This window comes from Pteronotus mesoamericanus, unplaced genomic scaffold, assembly GCF_021234165.1.
Source record: "Pteronotus mesoamericanus isolate MK-2021 breed Mesoamerican mustached bat unplaced genomic scaffold, CSHL_Meso_final contig_68, whole genome shotgun sequence".
NCBI classification, from domain to species: Eukaryota; Metazoa; Chordata; class Mammalia; order Chiroptera; family Mormoopidae; genus Pteronotus; species Pteronotus mesoamericanus.
The window spans coordinates 9,763,937-9,783,060 of record NW_026555234.1 but is presented as its reverse complement, the minus strand read 5'-3'; the positions used below and the strand labels follow the sequence as shown (position 1 = coordinate 9,783,060).

General features: G+C 42.7%; 1 pseudogene; it reads left to right on the top strand.

Annotated features, from left to right (window-relative positions):
- The first annotated feature begins 16,812 nt into the window (after positions 1 to 16,812).
- Positions 16,813 to 17,191, top strand: LOC129077460 (mitochondrial import inner membrane translocase subunit TIM16-like; annotated as a pseudogene).
- The last annotated feature ends 1,933 nt before the right edge of the window (positions 17,192 to 19,124 follow it).

Sequence of the window (19,124 nt, the reverse complement as noted above, 5' to 3'; positions counted from 1 at the left end):
GTATCTTGGAGATCCTTTACCCATGCAGGCTGGGTTTTTTGTTCTGTTGTTTGTTTTTTTAATGTAGCTAAAGTATCCCAGAGCAAGAACGAATCATAATTAACTGATACCTGTGGTTTATTCTCTCTCCCTGTGATCTTAACTAAGAAACATGGATGATTAGTTTTTCTTTTCGTTTAAAAGGCACATCTTAGCAACAAGACAACAAAAGATTGCATATGGTTAAAGGGCAGTTAGATTAGAAAGGAACTGGTGAAATAAAGAAAAATATTATTTTTATGGTTTGGAAAACTGTTGTATACCAGTGCCGTCAGTCACCGGAGGCTGGGTGAGCAGCTCTGGGGACGGAGGCCCCCCGACAACGCAGATCAAATCATCCGCTCCCCCGGGTGTCGAAAACCTCCTTCCAGCCAAGCACTTCACCACTGCCGGGGAATAAATAAAAACATGCATTTATATTTTTATATTTATACACACAGTAACCTTACCCGTGGTGTGTACATTCCAGGACCCCCTGGGGATGCCTGAAACCGCGGATGGTTTTTTCATATACCTACTGACCTATGATAAGGTTTAATTTATAAATTAGGCATGGTAAAAGATTAACAACAACAATGAAAATATAGAACAATTACAACAATGTACTGAAAAAAAGTCACGTGCACGTGGTCTCTCCTCCCCCCCCCCCCCCGACCGTAAAATAAGGGAGGCTTGTACCCGCGCTGTGACACCGCGACCATGGGCCTGATAAGCCAGACGGCTACTCAGTGACTCCAGACCCGAACGTCTGCAGCGTGGAAATGCTGGACAAAGAAATAATTCACATCCTGGGCCGGTCGGACTTGATATCTCGAGACACGATGAGATTTCATCATGCAACTCGCAATAGTGCGCGCTTTAAAATTTACGATTTGTTTGTTTCTGGAATTTTTCACAACTGAAAACGCCAAAAGCAAAATCGCAGATAAGGGAGGAACTGCTGGCAGATAAGGGAGCAGCTGCCGGATACCTCAGGCCACTTCTCCCTCCACACCAAACCAATGACCAGGTGTGCGAAGCTCGGCCGAACCAAAGGGTATTTCTTCACCTTTCATGCGCCCCCAGCGCGCTAAGCGAGGCGACCGCAGAGTCCATGTTCAACGAGCACTAAGGTATGATGCCAACCCGTTTGTGAACCAGCCCGGGCCCTTTCTTCCTTTGTCAGTCGGTCATAAGAAATACCCCGGCAGGCCACAGGTGTGTGTCGAGAGACAGATGTCAGGCCAATACGGGAGTCCTGGTTCTGTGATTTGCACGTGCCTCCTGGAGCTGCGTGAGGCCGACCGAAATACACCATTTCTAGCAAACGATGAATTGCTGGGCCGCCCATCCACCCTTAGGTGACTGGTATATTTAACTATACAAAATCGACAATTTAGTGATGTGATGTTATCAGTACAGTGGACAGCGTGAAGGTCTGACACGAAGGTCGAGGAGGCTGAGGCTTCTGCATTGTTAAGACAGAGTGCGGAGAATTAACCAGCCCTGGCACGCAGACGAGCCGTTGGTGCTCTCCTGCCTTGTGAAGGGGAAATGCCTTTGATGTCCCCACAATTATGAGGCCAAAAATAATGCACTTACCAACAAAATGCATGCATTCCAATGCTAGAAACTGTTAAAATCTGCTCCAGTGAGAGACTGTACCCTGCCCAGCCGCTGTGATTATAGCCCCTGGCTGAGCTTACAGTCGGTCCACTGTAGCCCTCCACAGTCCAGCCTGTGCTTGCGGAGCCCATACTGGTGAAAGGGGCTGTGATGAAGCCACCACCTTTGTATCTTTTAAATCTTTGATTGTGGGAGTATTGTTTCTGAGCAAGTATCTCAGCCAGAGATGGGGGGGGGTGGTCCATTGCAGGAGCTTCCTGTCAATCTTTACTAAATTAATAATCTTTTGCCACAGTGTGGTGAACCGGTGTGAACATTCCACCCTATGCTAAGTATATCTATACCATTTGGATCCCAGATAATAACCATAAAAATAAGGGGGGCGTGAGGCTGAATTCCATTTCTTACCGTGCCCGGCTCCCCCTGCCACTGGAAGACTCCAGAAGTTGGTACCAGCTCAACCCTTTATCCAGCAGCCGCCAAAAAGCCTGAGTTTCCTCCTTCCCCAATGCACTCTTACCCAGCCAGTGGTTGCAGGTCACTTGGGAAAAGAATCAGAGGTATGCTTCCGATACCAATGATTTTTTAAGAGATCTTCATCATGGAGATGTGGCATCTCTTTCTGTTCATAGGTTCTGGGTTTGTGAACCAATATACGGATCTGGAAACTGATTGAGGACCTATGATTTCCCACTGTGACAACTGATGTTAGCCTTCTGCCCAGCACCTGAGACACACCTGAACTGGGTTTCCAATCCTTCTCCCTCTCTGTCTCCTCTGATAGAATGCCACCATTTAATGTTTATCATCCTTTTGGGCAACAAATCCTGATGGCCACTCTGGCCTGAGTAACCATCATTTTTATCTTGTGACTGGCGTGTAGATGCTGCCACTTGGCTTATGCCATTCCCAAGCCCATCCTTCCTGTGTGAAAGCGCTCAGATTCATGGCAGCATCTCCCGCTGTAACCCAAACCCATGCGCGGCAGCTACCACCAAGCTGCTGGAACAGCCAGTGCACCTCTTGCCGGTGCGTCCTCACGCCTCAGGGACAGGCGCATTTCTGGGGCTCTCCTGGAAACAGTCGGCCAGTGTGCTCACAACGTCTCACACAGTAAAGCCTTTCAAACATTCCCACCTGCCTGAACCTTCGGATCCATTCCTCCAGATGCTTCCAAGGAGGTTCTGGGATCTCCACTGCATTCCCTGTAGTTCCTCTTTCTATTCAAGCTTCAAGATGCCTGTCCAGAAAACCCAGATATCTCTTCTAGACCATGAATCTAGAGTCATGAGTGTGCTGACATGAAAAATTGTCCCCTACTCAGCCTTAGAGTCTGCTCTAACACCTTCAACTTCCATTCCCTCGTGGTTCTCTAGTTCTTAACAGTACACATCAGTCAAGTTCTGAAATTATGTTCAAAACGTAAGCTGTTTTGTCCTGGGGCTGAGAGCACACTTCTCTGTTCAGTGAGTGTTAAGATCTGACCCTGAGTGTCAGCCTGCAGGGACCGAGGGCTGGTGGAGGCCAAGCTTGAGGGGAACAGGACAGCATCGTGAGGCCCTGCCTCAGGGTACAGACTCACATGGTCACCGGGCAAAGACAGGCGTTTTCCCCTGGCAAGAAGAAGGTGTCTGCTTTTTCTTGTGTGAGGTATTCAAGGGAATTCGAGGGTTTGCGATCCTCACAGTCATCCAGCCAGTGGTCCCCTGGCTAGTCCTCAGGCCCCTCCTGTGCTCCTGCCAAGGTCCTAATGAAGGCAGTGTGCCGTGGCCGAGCATTTGGTCTCCTGCACAGCTCTGCCCCCCAATTTTCCACATAGGCTGTTCCACCACTAACATACATCATTGGTCTTCCAAGCAGCCACAAAGCCCCCCTGGGTTTCGCAGCGTGCTTCGAGGGTGCAGTGCACTGCTCTGGGTCTATCACATTCCTTTGCCAAGGATTGCAATGCCATTAATCCCCTCCAATATCCTCATAATTACCATTTTCTCCATACTCTCTACTCAGAAGAGCCTTTGCATGAGATGTTCCACCTATGCCATACACCTCATCTGAATGAACTGTTGGTGAAAACACCAGTAATAGTAATGCCACTGCATGTCAGGGGTCTTACTCAGCTAATCACGACCACTATCGGTCCCACTTTGCCATCAAATCATAAAGTAACCCAGCTCTGAAGCATAGTCTTGGGGTTTGCTTTTTTAGGATGTTTTCTGGTCCCAGTTGCTATAGCCTAGAGTTTCCAGAAGGCAGAGACTGAGGCAGAATGCTTTTATGCTATTATGGACAGGAAATATGCAGGGGCAAGTGGCAGCTGGTGCAAGAAGAGAGATTTAAACAGATAACCGCATGATAAAATAAATTGTGTAATAGAGATACGAATAATATCGACTCTACAATCTATCTGAGAAGGTGATGAATTGTGCTTGAAGAATCAGGATGTCTTCCTGGAGAACTAGGGGCACGACACTTACTCAGCACGTCCTCTGTGTCAGGATCAATGCACAGCCCTTTATATTTCATACTTGCAATTATCCCGTGTTGCAGGTAATGCCGCGGGCTCCGTTTGGGAGGTGAGAACACACACTAAAGCTCAGGGACTTCCCGAAGAGGCTAAGCGGTCAAGCCCGGGCCCTGCTTTTAAGCACTATGCTACACTGTTTTTCTTGAAGACTTGATGCTGGCCTGGTTTGCAGGAGAGGAGGTGCTTTTTGTCAACTAGAAGGATAAGGATACCCTAGGCAAAAAGGACAAGAGATGTAAAGGCAAAGAGACATGAAAGGGGTAATGATGCTTCAGGATAATAAGAATTTCACTATGAACCGGGAGCCATTTGGAGGGTGTCTTAGTCAGTTCTGGCTGCTGTAACAGAATATCATAGGTTGGGTGACTTATAACAACAGAAAATTATTTACCCCAGGTCTGGACTCTGGGAAGTCCAAGATCAAGGCGCTGGCAGATTCAGCGTCTGATAGGGGGCGCTCTTCCTGGTTCACGGGTGGCTGTCTTCTCACTGTGTCCTCCCAGGAAGGGGTGCCGTGGGAAGGGTCTCCAGGGTCTCTTCTATAGGCACTTCTCCCGTTTACTACAGCTCTGCCTCCTGACTTAACCCCCACCCCAGAGGCCCCAGCTCCTAATACTATCCCGCTGTAGAATTGGTTTAAACATGAATTCGGGAGGAACACAGGTATTTGGTCTACAGCAGAAAATAAACAAGATAGGGGGAAATGATTTAAAAAATGGGTGAGAGAATTTAGACTGTAAAACCAACTGGTGGGTCTTACCATAGTTCCATCAACAGGCCATGAAACTCTGAAAATGAATTATGGCCCTAGGCACGGGCACAGGGACAGAGAGCTCCTGCTATTATCTTTACCTTCCTCCTCCCGGGGCCTAAGTGCCAGATCGCCACTTGTGTTCATACGACTTTGGGCAAGTCTCTCAACCTCACTCTCCTGAGGAAAGTAATAGCTGCTACCGATCTACCTTGTAAGATTGTTACAAAGGTGAAATAAGATCATGCGAGTATAGTACCCAACACTTGCATTTAACTTACATGAATTCAGCTGTAAAACTTTTGTCCAGAGAAATCTAAAGAAAGCAAGAGAAGAAAAAACAGTTCAGCAGTCTGTAAAATCCCACTTTCAATAATCGGTAGCACTCTCCGTGAGAAGAAAGGTGCAAACCTCTGCTCCCATATTTAGCCCCAGTTCCTCTCTGTTTCTCAGAGTGTAAGCATCTCCCCGACCGGAAGTCTGTGCTTGAAGCCCTGGCTTGGCATAGTGAATAAAACACAGTACATACTCAATGAATGTTCAACAAATGTTTGTTTATACCCTTGTTATTATTATTCTCCTCCCTGTTCATCTTGCCAGCAGACTGCAACCTCTGTCAACAATTCATTTGTTAAGTTTTCTCTTGGAGGAGAGGCATCTATCCTATATCGGAGACTATTGCCCATCCTGGCCTACAGAGGAGTCATGGTTTGCACTAAGTTATTTCCTTACCAGCTACATAGAAGCAGCTACTCTGTCAGTAGAGGTGGCTACTCAAACCTGAATCTGCCCCTGAATTCTTGCATAATTCCCAGCACAACCCCACCTGGAATTAATGGCCATCTCCACATATTAAATTCTGTCTCCCCTAATCACCACACCCTCTCACCACACCAGCCTCGGAGAGAAAGAGGGTAAAATAGAATGTACGAAGTTCTACCTTACTGCTCTTCATTTAAGTCCTATCTCATATCCCAGCTTGGGGCCAGGCTCTTCCCACAATTCCTGGCAGAAAAAATACCCTTTCCCATCCCTGGAAATTCCATCCCTACCTACAAGGTGTCATCTGGTCCCGGGGTCTGGCAACCACTATGATTTAAAATGCTTGATAATTTAAGGTTAGTCAATTCTGTGTATCAGATATCAATGGTCCTGCCAGGACTGTACTGAGCTCCCCCAAGCTGATTCCAACTCCTTTCTCAGCCTTTCCTCCAATGCCAGGTGAGAAAAAAGTCAAGCCAACACATCCCTCATGTGTGGTCTGCTCTCCACTCTCATCTCTTGGGAGCAAATGTTGAGACGAGAAAACATGACAACATTTTCCTAAAACAAATGAAAATAATGTTTAGACACAAAAGAATTTAAACAAAAATTTTGAAAAAAATCTTGAGTATTTCCAGGGACACAAAATATATGCCTTACATCTTACTTACTTACAAAGGAATGTGAATTACTAAACAAATGACTTAATACTGCCATCAGCAGCATCGGCATTTGAATAACTTCAGTCATTGAATAACTTCAGTGGGTCCTCGTCAACAATAGATGTGGGTTTGTCTTGAGTGAATAAAATTAAAAGACCCACCAAAGTCCTCTCTCCCGGAGAAAGACTTATGGCCTGAAGACAAAAGCAGATTCCCATATACACTAGTTGGTGCAGTGCCTGGAACACAACAAGCCTTCCTTTGATGTTAGCTGTTTTTATCATGGTAATGGCCATTTTTTTATCACCTCACTGTAACCATTTTACTAGTATATGTACCAGATGCAAAAAAAGAGATCCTTATCCTTTTTTGACTTTCACAGTTAAATGAAACAAATATAGGTCATCATCTCCATCCATAATTTGTGCAGGAATTTGATCCTATGAGATGGTTTGAGTACGTCATACGTTGCATCTGTTGAGTTACAAGCTCGCAGTGGTTTACAAGCCAATTGCTTTGCCAAGTGCCTCTGATGCCTCTCACTGAATGGGCCAATTTACACTTGATGTTCATTAGAATGTACAAGGATTTCTAGTGCAGAGAATTTGCGGGTATTTGTATGAAAGACAAAAACAGTACAAAGAAAGCTAACCAAGACTCTTTTTGTGGGAGTTAAACAGCAACCTGTCAACTAAAATCATAATCTTATTCCAATGACCTTGACATTTCAGCCTGCATGGCTCACATTTTACAGTTTTTGAAAGAGATGAGACAAGGTCCACGCACATTTAATTTTTTGTTGGGAGATTAGAATGTCTGAATGTTAGAGCTGGTGCCCACACACAAAACCTAACAGCTCCGTTTCCCCGCCATGCTCCCTGGAGGGCCTGGCAGCCTCTGGGGAAACTGATCGGTGTGGGGAAAAGTGAGTAGATTTTGGACACAGCTGCTGAATACAAGTCAAGTACCTCAATTTATTGGCTCTGAGATTCTGGTTGACTTACTTTTTCTTTCTGAATTTCATTTTTTTCAGCCATAAAATGGAAATGATAATAACATCTCCCTCATGCAAACCCAGTGAGGCCCAAGTAACACAGTGTATATATGCAAAGCCCTTGGCAACCGTTCAGGTGTTGCACAATCACGGAGGCACACTGCTGCGCTGTGAGCGCGTGAGCTGAGGGCACAGACCTCCGTGTAAGTCCTGGCTCGACCACCTGGCCTTTATAATGTCACTATCTTCATCTATAAAATGAATACACACAACATTTCCCTTATATGGTTTCTATGATGACCATGAGATACTTCTAAAGCACACATCATAGTGTCTGATACATAGAAGCACCCGACAGAGTCAGCTATCATTAGACATTTGATGATAAAATTGATGTTCTTTCAACAGGCACTAAGTGGGACCCAACTGTATACTAATCACTCTATCTTGTGCTGGGAGTGAAGGTGAGGAAAAAAAGATACTTTGGGGACCTAAAGGGACTCACCATGTAATGAGGAACATCTTACTTCATATGTCCATTCCCAAATGATCAGAGGCTTATCATTGCCCAGAAAATAAATTTCAAGATTTTTATTTGGAATCCAAAACACTCCCCTATATGATTCCACCCTATTCCCAACGGAACCTCTTTATGCAATCTATGTCTCTAATCAGAATAAATTTCCTACGTTGGTGCCATTATTCAATGTATTAGTAGGGGTTATCCAGAAAACCAGAATCGATAGGAAGAGACTTAATATGGGGATTAACGCACATAAATATAGAGGCCAAGAAAGCCTACAATCTGCCACCTGCAAAATGGAGGACCAGGAAACCTGATGATGTAATTTATTATGAGTCTAAAGGCCTAAGGACCAGGGCAGGGGAGGGTGAATGTCTCAGCTCAAACAGAGAGCAAACTCTCTCATCCTCTCGGTTCTGTTTGGTCCCCAGTGGACTGGATAATGCCCACCCCCATTGGTGAGGGTGATCTCCTTTAGCTAGTCTACAGATTCTGACATTAACTTCTAGAAATACCTTTATAGATTCTCCTCAAAATAATGTTTTGCCAGCAATCATTTAGATCAGTCAAGTGGACCCAAAGTTAGCCCTCACATTCATGCCAGATTCTCCACCTGGAATACATTCCCATTCCCCTCTCTCTGTGTCCAACTCTTATGCTTCCTTCATGGCCCAATCAAATGCTCTCTGCTGTAGACATCCAGCTTTCTGCTTTAATTCAAGTCCCTTTAAGAGACAACCTCTCCTCTACATCTTTTCTGATGCAAGATGGTACTCCCTGAGCACAGATGGCCACAGGAGAACCTAGTTCAGGGCAAGGAGAGAGTGGCATCCTCTCACCTCAGGGACTGATTCAGGGGTAGGCTTGTAACCCAGTCCAGGCGGATGAGAATGACCCCTGTGATCAGCACAGAACTATTCAGAAAGAAAGTTTCCTTTAAAACTGGAGTTGTTAAACTAGAAATCTATACATCCAAAGCTATAGGACACCATCCTTGCCACAAGAACACCCTACTCAAGGGACAGCAGAGCTAAGAGATGGAGAGAAACCAATGCCTGATGGCATCATTCACCACCTGGATGAACAGCCCTTGGCTTTCTGTTAAGGAAGACAATCCATTTCTCCTCCTTCTGATCTTTCCCTCCTTCTTCCCCTCTCCCTCCCCCTCCCCCTCCCTCTCCTTTTCCTCGACCTTCTTCTTAATTTTTTATCACCTGCAACCAAGAATTTCCTGCTCACTAAGACTGCAGCTTATGCATATTTGTGGCTCCTATGAAACATTGGAATAGTTTTTGCCCACTCTAGGTGCTCAGTGAGTGCTAGGTTAGATTAATCTGTAACTCATGGAATGAGGTATAATGAACTCCAAATGGTGCTCCACTTCGCTAACATTTCACCTGGTTCATGAAGGCGGAGGAGCTACATCTGAGCCAAGTGACCCACTTGTAAAGACCGTCCAGTGTCTCCAGGGCCCCAAGTGAGCCTGTAGTCTGCACTATAACCTCCACAGGTAGGAAAACTATACTTTTTCCAAGAGTTTTACAAATGGGAAGAAGGCCTGGAGAGAATAGTTGATTTTGGTTTGGTTTTGTTTTTTTTACAGTCTCACAGGCAGTGGGAAGGACAGTACTATGAACCTCTCTTTGTAATTCCAAACTCTGTGATTCCAAAGGTCTCCAGGTCCTTGGTCTTGCTCTGTGTCCAGAGTCAGGACAACAGAGGAGTAGAGACTTTTGGGGCCACCCAGCTGGAGTTGACACCTCACCTCCACCAGCTGCGAAACACTGCCTCAGGGTCCAGCTCACAGTAAGTTCCCAATGAGTGAGTTTTTATTACCATTCGCACACATTTTTGTGACTTCTCAGTCTACCAAAAATGTTAAACTGACTCATAAATGTTAGGGGATCTTCCTCTGACTCGCTCCTGCTGTTACCTATGCTGATACCTATGACGCTTCTATCTCAGGGGAGACCAAATTCCCCAGCAGCTACTTCAGGGAGGACACTGTGAGGCATAAGTGGCTAGTGCCTGTGTTAGGACTCACTTCCCACCCACTGCTCACAGACTTCCCCATTGATAATAAAATGGAACTTTCCTGTGCTGACTGAGGGGAGGATATTATTTGGTTACTGTTACAGATTTGCTGTTTCATTACCTTTAGAATCTATTTTAGGATAAGAGCCTTATAAGTTACAGTAGGAATTTCTCAACAGATTAAGGAGGAATTTAATTACTGTGAATGAACAAGAAAATGTGCAAATGAATGTAAAACCTAAACCTATCAACCTGAAATGGCTTCAAAAATTCTTGCCTTGGGTCGAATGCAAAATTAAAGAACAATTGCCTCCTTTATGTGACTTTATGTCTCATCATTGTCCTAACTAAATGTCAAAGTGAAAGCCTGCGTAGAAAGTGCCAACCAGACAGACAAGGTTAAAAACAAGGTTTTCCAACCAACGAAAAATGTTATTTGGGGCAACCATAGATAAGGTTTTATTATGAATCTGAATGTAATTCATTTTGGTTTAACCTATCTAGATCAAACATAATTGACTTATAAATTTTTTAAAAAATAGATGCACAGTTGATAATTTAAAAAATTCTTGTAATGTGTGCACAATTTAAACTATGATATTAAAATTGAAAGCATGCCAATACAGGAAAAGAGAAGACACTCTCCTCCCTGGGGAAAGAAGTATTTTATCACTTTAATTTCTGACAAGTTTGCCTCTGTGACAAAGGTCTCTCATGACATTTTGAAAGGGAAAGCTGAAGAAGAAAGGGATACTGGGGGAGAGAATTCACCTATGGTGAGCGCCCGCTTCATGCCAAGTATTGTGCATGATGTTAAACCCGGGGGAGCTCCTGGCGTTCTCCCCAAAACACCTGAGATTAATGACCTTGCTCTGCATGAAGGCTTTGAGTCCCACAGGAAGTGTGTAAAGGGCCTATAATCTCACTGATAATGGCAATGTTGAGACACACAAAATCAGTGTTGTAATGAACATTACAAAACCGGAACCTCCAGAGCTCGTTCTTTTCCTCCTCCATCAGTGTTCTCATAGGCTAGTCATTCATGCCTAGCCTTTATAACTTTGTTAAATTGATGTGGACCAGAGATTAGTTGTTTACCAAACTGTTCTGTAGCTAGATCACAGCTTCCAGCTTCCACTCCCGCTGTGTGGCCACTTGAAGGAAACCTGGCCACAGAAATGTGGTGGCTGTGATAACCCAGATCCCCAGACCTGGCCCATTGTAACCCCTACACAATCCTCCAACCCACCCCACCCCCATTACCACATCTCCCAACCATAACCAGATGATCTAATGGGGGACTCCAAGCCACAGAGGATATTGAAGCAACTAGTTGGGAAGAGACTGGGATTTCCATTTATACTTAATATTTTTATTTAAATGCATCTATTTTTTTCTCTAAAATTATTTATCATGGCATAATTTACTTTAACCTCTACTGTGGATGTGATGTACTGGCTAATTTTTTCCCCACTACATGAAAATAAACTCAAAATTATTTTTTAAAGTTTACTGACTAATAATCTTGTGTGCCATATTTTGAGATATAGTGCTATTCTAGTCACTTCCCTGTGATTGGCCAGGCAGGTGGTCCCTCTTCAGCTAAGAGCCTGGATATTCAAAGTGAATGTTGGTGTCCTGATATGTACACAGGGGCACCGTGTCACCCCAATTCAACAACTGCTCTTACGTCTGGAAGGCCCAGCTAGAAGTGATGGAGATAAGCAGAAACCCCAGAGCTGCTCTGGCTTTAACAGCAGCAGAAGCTTCTACAAGCCCCTCTGGACTGCACTGACCCCAGCCTTGCGGTTACTGTGTTCCCCTGAGAAGTGTGAGGACTGACTACGCAGGAACAGTGGCCTTCCTACCACTCTCTGCTCTTTTTTTTTTTTTTTTTTTTTTTTTTTTGTAGAACTAAACTTCATTTATTGAATACCAGGTATAGAATTGATGATAAGAGAAATCATTTCTTTTCAATATTTTTTAGCATGATTAAAGTTGTACCTAACATAGCCCATTAGGACTCAAGGAATTTACTCTTCATAAATACGGAGTTCATTGTCTGAGGTAAAAGAAAACTCAACCTAGTTCTTTTTTAAAATATTGTATTGTTTATGCTATTACAGTTGTCCTACTTTTTCCCCCTTCTCTCGCCTCTACCCCGCCTATCCCCCACCTCCATAATCAGTCCCCTCACCAATGTCCTTGTCCATGGGTCCTTCATATATGTTTTTTGACAAATTCCTTCACCTTCCTTTGCTCAGTCCCCACCTCCCCCTTCCCCTCTTAAAGCTGTCAATCTATTGATGAGTCTATGCCTCTAGTTCTCTTTTGCTCATTAGTTGGTTTTGTTCGTTAGATTCGTCTTATAAGTGAGATCTATGCTAAGTGAAATGGGCCAGTTGGTGAAAGACATCCCTCTGCATTTTGATGACTGAATCAGTCATGCTCACTACCTTCCAAGTAACCCAGAACTATGGATTCAACCTACATAGCTTTCAACAAGCACATTCAGGCATCTCCCCCTAGGACACCAGCTCTCCAGCCTGCAAGGAAAACCTTCTAAACCCAAGACTAAAGTTCGGAAAACAAGCCAAAAGGGTGACACTCCTGGAGGGCAAGGACCAAATCCTAATTATCTCTGATTCCCCCAGAATAGTCCAAAGCACTGAATAGGGACTAAATGAGCATTTGCTAAACTGAACATCAAAGGTTCAGAGGTAGAAAAAAGTTTCCATGTCACCTTAAAGTGATCCACTCCAAAAGACAGAATTGCTTAAGAAATCCATGGATATGAGTTAGAAATTTTCAGTAGGGACACAAGTGATGGCTGAGTATTTTTTTTCCTTCCTAGAAAGGAAACATAAAGCTCTGTTTGAAACACCACTGTAAAAATCAGATGACTACTAAATCTGATGTAATTAAGACAGAGGTGGCATTTACAAGGAGTGAGCTGCTACCGAAATTCAACCTAACAAACACACACACCCCACATTGTCATCTCATTAAATCAATTAAATCTGCCAGTGTTTGGTGGTGATGCTTGGATCCGATATTGAAAATCAGGCTGCCTACCCCAAGCAGAAAAAGAGAGAGAAATAACAAGCTTAATATGAAATACATTTAACATACAACCTGATGAAACCCTTGCAAGGCAAAGTACTAAATAGTTACTCTAGCCCCAGATATCTTTTCTATATAGATTTTCTGCACTCTGCCATTCTGTTTTTTATGGGAAAATGGGAGGAAAACAAACAGATGCATTCTTTTTTTTAAATTTAATTTTATTTTTTTATTGTTCAAATACATTTGTCTCCATTTTCCCACCACCACTTTCCCCTGCTCCCCTCCCCCACCTCCTTTCTCCAATCTTTTCCCACTTTGCTTTGTCCACGGGTCCTTTATACATGTTCCTTGACGTGACCCTTCCCTTCCCTTTCCCCCTCCTCCTCCCTCCTTCCCTCTTGATTCTGGTGGTTTCTTTTTTCTTTCAGTATTGCTGGTTATATTCTCCTTGCTTGTTTGTTTTGTTGATGAGGTTCCACTTCAGGTGAGATCATATGGTATTTGTCTTTTGCCCCCTGGTTTACTTCACTTAGCGTAATGCTCTCCAGTTCCATCCGTGCTGTTCTTGCAATGAAAACCCTTGCAGGGCATGTTACACCTAATACATTGTAATTGTTTAGAGAGCATACCTCACCAGGAAAAAATATGGACTTGGCTTGATTATATGAGTATTTAAGATCCATCAGTGAAAACACACAAACCCATTGAAAGAGCACTCATTTTGTCCCCTCAAGTGCTCAAACAAAGCTCTGATGCTCTCTTCTTTTTAATAAACTCTTCATTTCTTTTGTGGGAGAATTGATTAATTTGTATAAGTGACCTTTAATGTCTTAATCTGATGACAGATTGTGGAGAGCAGGACTAATAAAATGGCATCAGTTCTGCCAAGACAGCGTAAACGGATATAAAAGAAGATGGTGTCACTCATGTCAACCAAGATGGCTGCCAGTCAGTCCTGACACTTCGGTTCAAGATGGAAACTACCTAAGTTGGAGAAGACACATCTGACAAGGAGACACACCTAAGATATCTGCACACACAACCACAACAGCCATGTCTGCAGAGGGGGACCACCCATGGATAGGCTCCTGAGGAAATTCCTCACTTGCCAGCAGGGGTGCAAAGACACTCCTCAAGAGGCCCAGAAGGGTGGAGCTCACCACTCTCAAGGTATAACTGAGGCAGTCTCCAGGCCACTGCTGGGACAGCTGAGCTCCACACACCAGAGCGCTGCTCCATGCCACGCTAACCTCCCTCGGCATCAGCTGCCAAAGGCTCTACCCTGCTGGACTGAGGGCCTCACCTGCCCTGCTGCCCACCTGGATCCAGAGATTCTTCCTTACAAGATGTTGACCACTCCCTTGCCCACTGTGCTGTCTCCCTGACCTGCAGACTGAGACTCTTGGGATTCGGGTTCATTATTCCCCACTGATTGCTCTTTGTGTGTTATATTTCTCTTAGATTATTAGAGTTTGAGTAGGATATTAATGTATGTTGATGTTCTACTTTGAGTGAACCTGCATTCAGTAAAAGCTGAGTGAATAGCATAGTTACCTTGTGTGACTCCTGTCTGTTCCTTGGTGCCGGCCTGCTCAGCAGGCAGCCAGCCGAGCAGCTGCCCCACTGACTTAGAGGAAAGACTCTGTCATGATCATGCACTCTTGACACAGGGTTCTACCATTGTGCTAAGCTTGAGATGCTGAGGATGTTGAAGCTTTCTTTCCAGTGTTTTTCATCCAAAATAAAAGTGCTCCTTCCCTAGCAGTTGTTTCCTTTCAGGTGTTTAGCCCCAGTTACCAGGGATCGACTTCTGAATCATTAGGTCACTGTAGTCACTGGGCCAGTTTGCCTTCAGACTCACTCTCTCTCCCTGCCCACCCCCACCTGCCAGCCTCTGGCCCTTGTGATTCTTCCAGAGACAAGCAAACACCCTCGTTCTCTCTCCTGATTTTGCTTTTAATTATGTTCTCTGGCTCTGGCTTCCTGTGTTTTTGAGAAGCTTCCTAGAAGCGCCTGTGAAACGTAAACGCTGGCAGGCCACAGGAACAGAAACACTGAGGAGGAGAGGCCGAGAGTGTAGCAACAACCAACAACATCAATGCCATGGGGCGAGGCAGGTGAGAAAGCAGGTTTTTATTTCTGGTCTTTAATCCATAACTGGAACACATGCAATTTTTTCCAAAAAGTCCTCACCTCTAAGACCAACCCAAACACAAGGTCATATTTTCAGTTTCGATTAATCAGAAACCCTTTGCAGACATGCTTAGTAACATACTTCTGTTCTGATAGCTGATAGAATTAGTTGATTCATTCAGAGTTGAATACTTTGATTCCACCTAAATGCATAAGAGAAGGGGAGGGGCAGGTGGAGAAAGGGAGGGAGAGGAAGAGATCAGGTCACGGAGATGCTGCACCACTTTTATCTCACTCAGAAGAGTTAAGAGTTGGCAAGAATTAGTGATACTGACCCCACTCAAATTCAGGATAGAAATGTGAAGGAACATATGGATATTTAGTGAGAAATATCACACTCTGCCCCTATATTCAAAATTAAATTGTAAACTCTTTGAAAACGGGGACTGATTGTGCGAGAATGTTACAACATGCTTGTACCTGCTAGGAATTAACCAACAGGAACAGACATAGATGGTACAGAAAAGAGAGAGGACAATTCCATAAAGAATGGTTGTGGATAGGCAAGAAAGAATGGGATCGAGGAAACAGGGGGAGAGGTTGGCCCCAGAATAAGCCCAAAGCGTTCTTTCATTGTAAGAGGAGAGAAGGTATAATATTATACGAGTCGTATAGTATATTGGTACAGAGTATATGGGGCCAAGGACATTTGACAGTGGAAGGATAAACAAATTATCTGCTAATTGCTTCTGTTTTCTTGGCGAAATAAGAATGGCCATTGGCTGAGAGTGGAAGGGAAGAGAAAAGGGTACTGGTAGATTAAAGAGAGGAGTTAATGAAAGCAAAAAGTAAATTAAAAAAACACAAGTTCTATGCAGAAAAAAAATATACCCATATCTAGATATACTGTACAAAAATGTCAAATATTAAAGGCATAATTGGTAATCAATGATTATCAGAGAAATATGAAAGAAAAGATGGACTACTTGCAGAAAATTATGATTAGATTAGCAGCTGGCTCCCTGCATGTGTGCACACACACACACATCTAAGAAGGAAAGGACAAACACATAAAGAGATCTTTTAAAAAAACTCTACCAAAACTGAATTTAAAATCCAATCTTTAAATAAATTATGTCAGTAATTAAAATTTGAACATATACACATAATTTTACAGATGGGTTACCCCAAAGATTCAGGAAATAAATGAATTTTATAATACCAGAAATATAAAATTTTATATTATGTACCAGAAAATAAAAAGAAGTTAAATTCCCCAAAGTATGTTACAAAGCCATTATAATCCTGACAAATGAGAAAAAATAGAAAATTCTAATCAATCTTATTTATTAATATATATGCAAATCATAAAGTGAAATATTAAGAAGAAGAATGAAACAATGCATTTCAATAATTTATCCGGCAAAAGAATTTATGAAAGGAGTTCAAAGGGGTTTTAATATGAGATAATTTATTAATTTAAACCACCATATTAAGAAGAAAATTTTTGTTGGAACCTCAATATGTACAGAAATTACTTTTAATAAATTTCAACTATCTTTCATAGGAACTCAGCAAAATAAGGATCTAATGCGCATGCCTAGTGCTGTGCCCCACGCTTTCCCCAGCTTCCCTTGACCTTTGACCCGCTGGCCGCCCTTGAGCCCAGGCCGGGTGGCCTGGAAGCCAGAGCCCTACTCTCGATGCAGGGCGGCAGCCATGGCCAAGTACCTGGCCCAGATCATTGTGATGGGGGTACAGGTGGTGGGGCGGGGCCTTTGCCCAGGCCCTGTGCCAAGAATTTGCAGCGAGCCGGCCACAGGTGATGCCCGGGGACGTGCCGGACACCAGTCTGCCGCTGCCTCTAACCTCTGTGGCCTCAGCCTCCAGGAGGCACAGCAGACCCTCAGCATCTCCAAGCTGAACCCCAAGGAGATCTAGAAGTACGAACACCTATTCAAGGTGAATGGTAAATCTGTGGGCAGCTCCTTCCACCTGCAGTCAAAGGTGGTCCGAGCGAAGGAGCGAGCGCCTTGAGGAGGAACTCCGAACCCAGGCGTAGGAGGACAGAGCCAGAGAGCAGAGGCTGCAAATCTGACCACCTGGCTCCTCCCACCCGACTCTGCCTGCCACCTCTAATTTATAGTTCGGTAATAAATGCTTTTTCCACCAAAAGAAAAGGATCTACTTTAACATTAAAAGGCTCTCATACGCCTACAGAAAAATATTATATTTAGTGATAAAATATTACAGATTATTCTCTTTAAAGTCAAAAAAAAGAGAAGGATACATGTTAATGGTACTTTTGTTCAATAAGATATTGAGATCCTAACCAGTACAAGAAGAGAAAAACAGCAAATAAAATTTATCAGGGTTGGAAAGAAGGAAGAAAAGTTTCATTATTTTCAAGTTATATGATTGTCTTGTAGGAAAATCCAAGAGGATTGAGGTATAAAATCTTACTAATAAAAGAGTTCAGCATATTTACTTGGTACAAGAATATTTAAAAATCACTTTTATTGCGAACATGCCAGCAATAAACCGATATCATATGCAACTTTTAAAAAGACAATTTTTACAAAGGAAAAAAACAACTATAGGGCATGTGGGAGTATAAAACGAGTCCTTCGTTTTGAACAATGTTTTGGCAGTTTCTTATGAAGTTACTCACCTAACTTGTAATTTAGCAATTCTATTCCAGGTATTTTCACCAAAGAAAGACAGGCATCTACCCACAGAGAGAGTTGCACAAATCTCTTAAGAATTCTTTGGAGACATGCTCATAATAGGTAAAACTAGAAGCCACTCAAATATCTATAAATGCATTGTAGTTTAATCATAGAAAAGCGTCTTACACACAATATAATCAAATGAAATGCTGCTCATGCAACAACATGAAAGAATCCCCAAAATGTCAGGTTGAGGGTGAGCCAGACACAAATGAGTACAGGCTATATAATGTGATCTACAGGGTCCAGCGGAAGCAAGGCCTGCCTGGGTGTGGTTGGTAGGGTCATATTGTGGGTGCAATAATAGTTTTAATTTGAACATTTCACCTAAAATGTCATAGGGTGTGTTTAAGTGTAATATTGTTATGTTACAGAATTAGATGCTTATGATTTTATTATAAAAGATTTTGTAATAAAAAGGGGCATTATTTGTGCCAGGCCCCTGTGTATGAAGTACATGAACAGGCAAAACTAATGAAGAAATCAGAAAGATTTATCTTGGTGCTAGGTGAAAATTCAATGGGAAAGCTCATGAAAAACTGTCAGGGGTAGTGGAAATGACCTATATCTTGTCTGAGATATACAAAGGTTTATACAAGTATCAAAACTTCTCACACTGAATTCTTAAGACCCATGAATTGTATTTTATTGAAATAATACTTCAATATGACTGCAAAGGAAGCAACCTATGGGTACCTATAAGTAAATTTTCAGAGATGTTCAAGATTCTCCAAACAAATTTATCAAATTTTATTGAAAAATATTAGTGAAAATATATAACATATTCATGAATAGGGAGTCTCAATCTAATCAAGGTTAATAATTCTAATTAAAAAAAATTCCATGCAGTTACATTCAAAGCCTTAATATTTGTGTGTATGTGTGTATTGATCACCTTGATGCCTGATTAGAGAATTTATATTTGTGAATATAGAGACTAGCTAGCCTTGATAACCTTGGAGAATCAGTATAGAAAGAAGAATAGAAAAGAATGAGAAGTAGAAAAGTTTAATTTATCACTTAGCAAGACGTACTATATAGAAGTATTTAGAACAGTGTATATTGGAGCAAATATAATAAAGAGATCAAAGGAATAAGATAAAAAACTTTCTCAAAATTTAACTAAAACAATTTTCACTCTGCCTAATCAGAATTCCCCACTTTATAAAATTATTTGCATTTACACACACATATGTTTTTATTTCTTCTATCCTCAAAAAAATTACTTTAACTGCACTCATCCTTGTCTTGTTAAACTACTAAAATGATATGACTGATACACAAAACTGTACATACTTAATG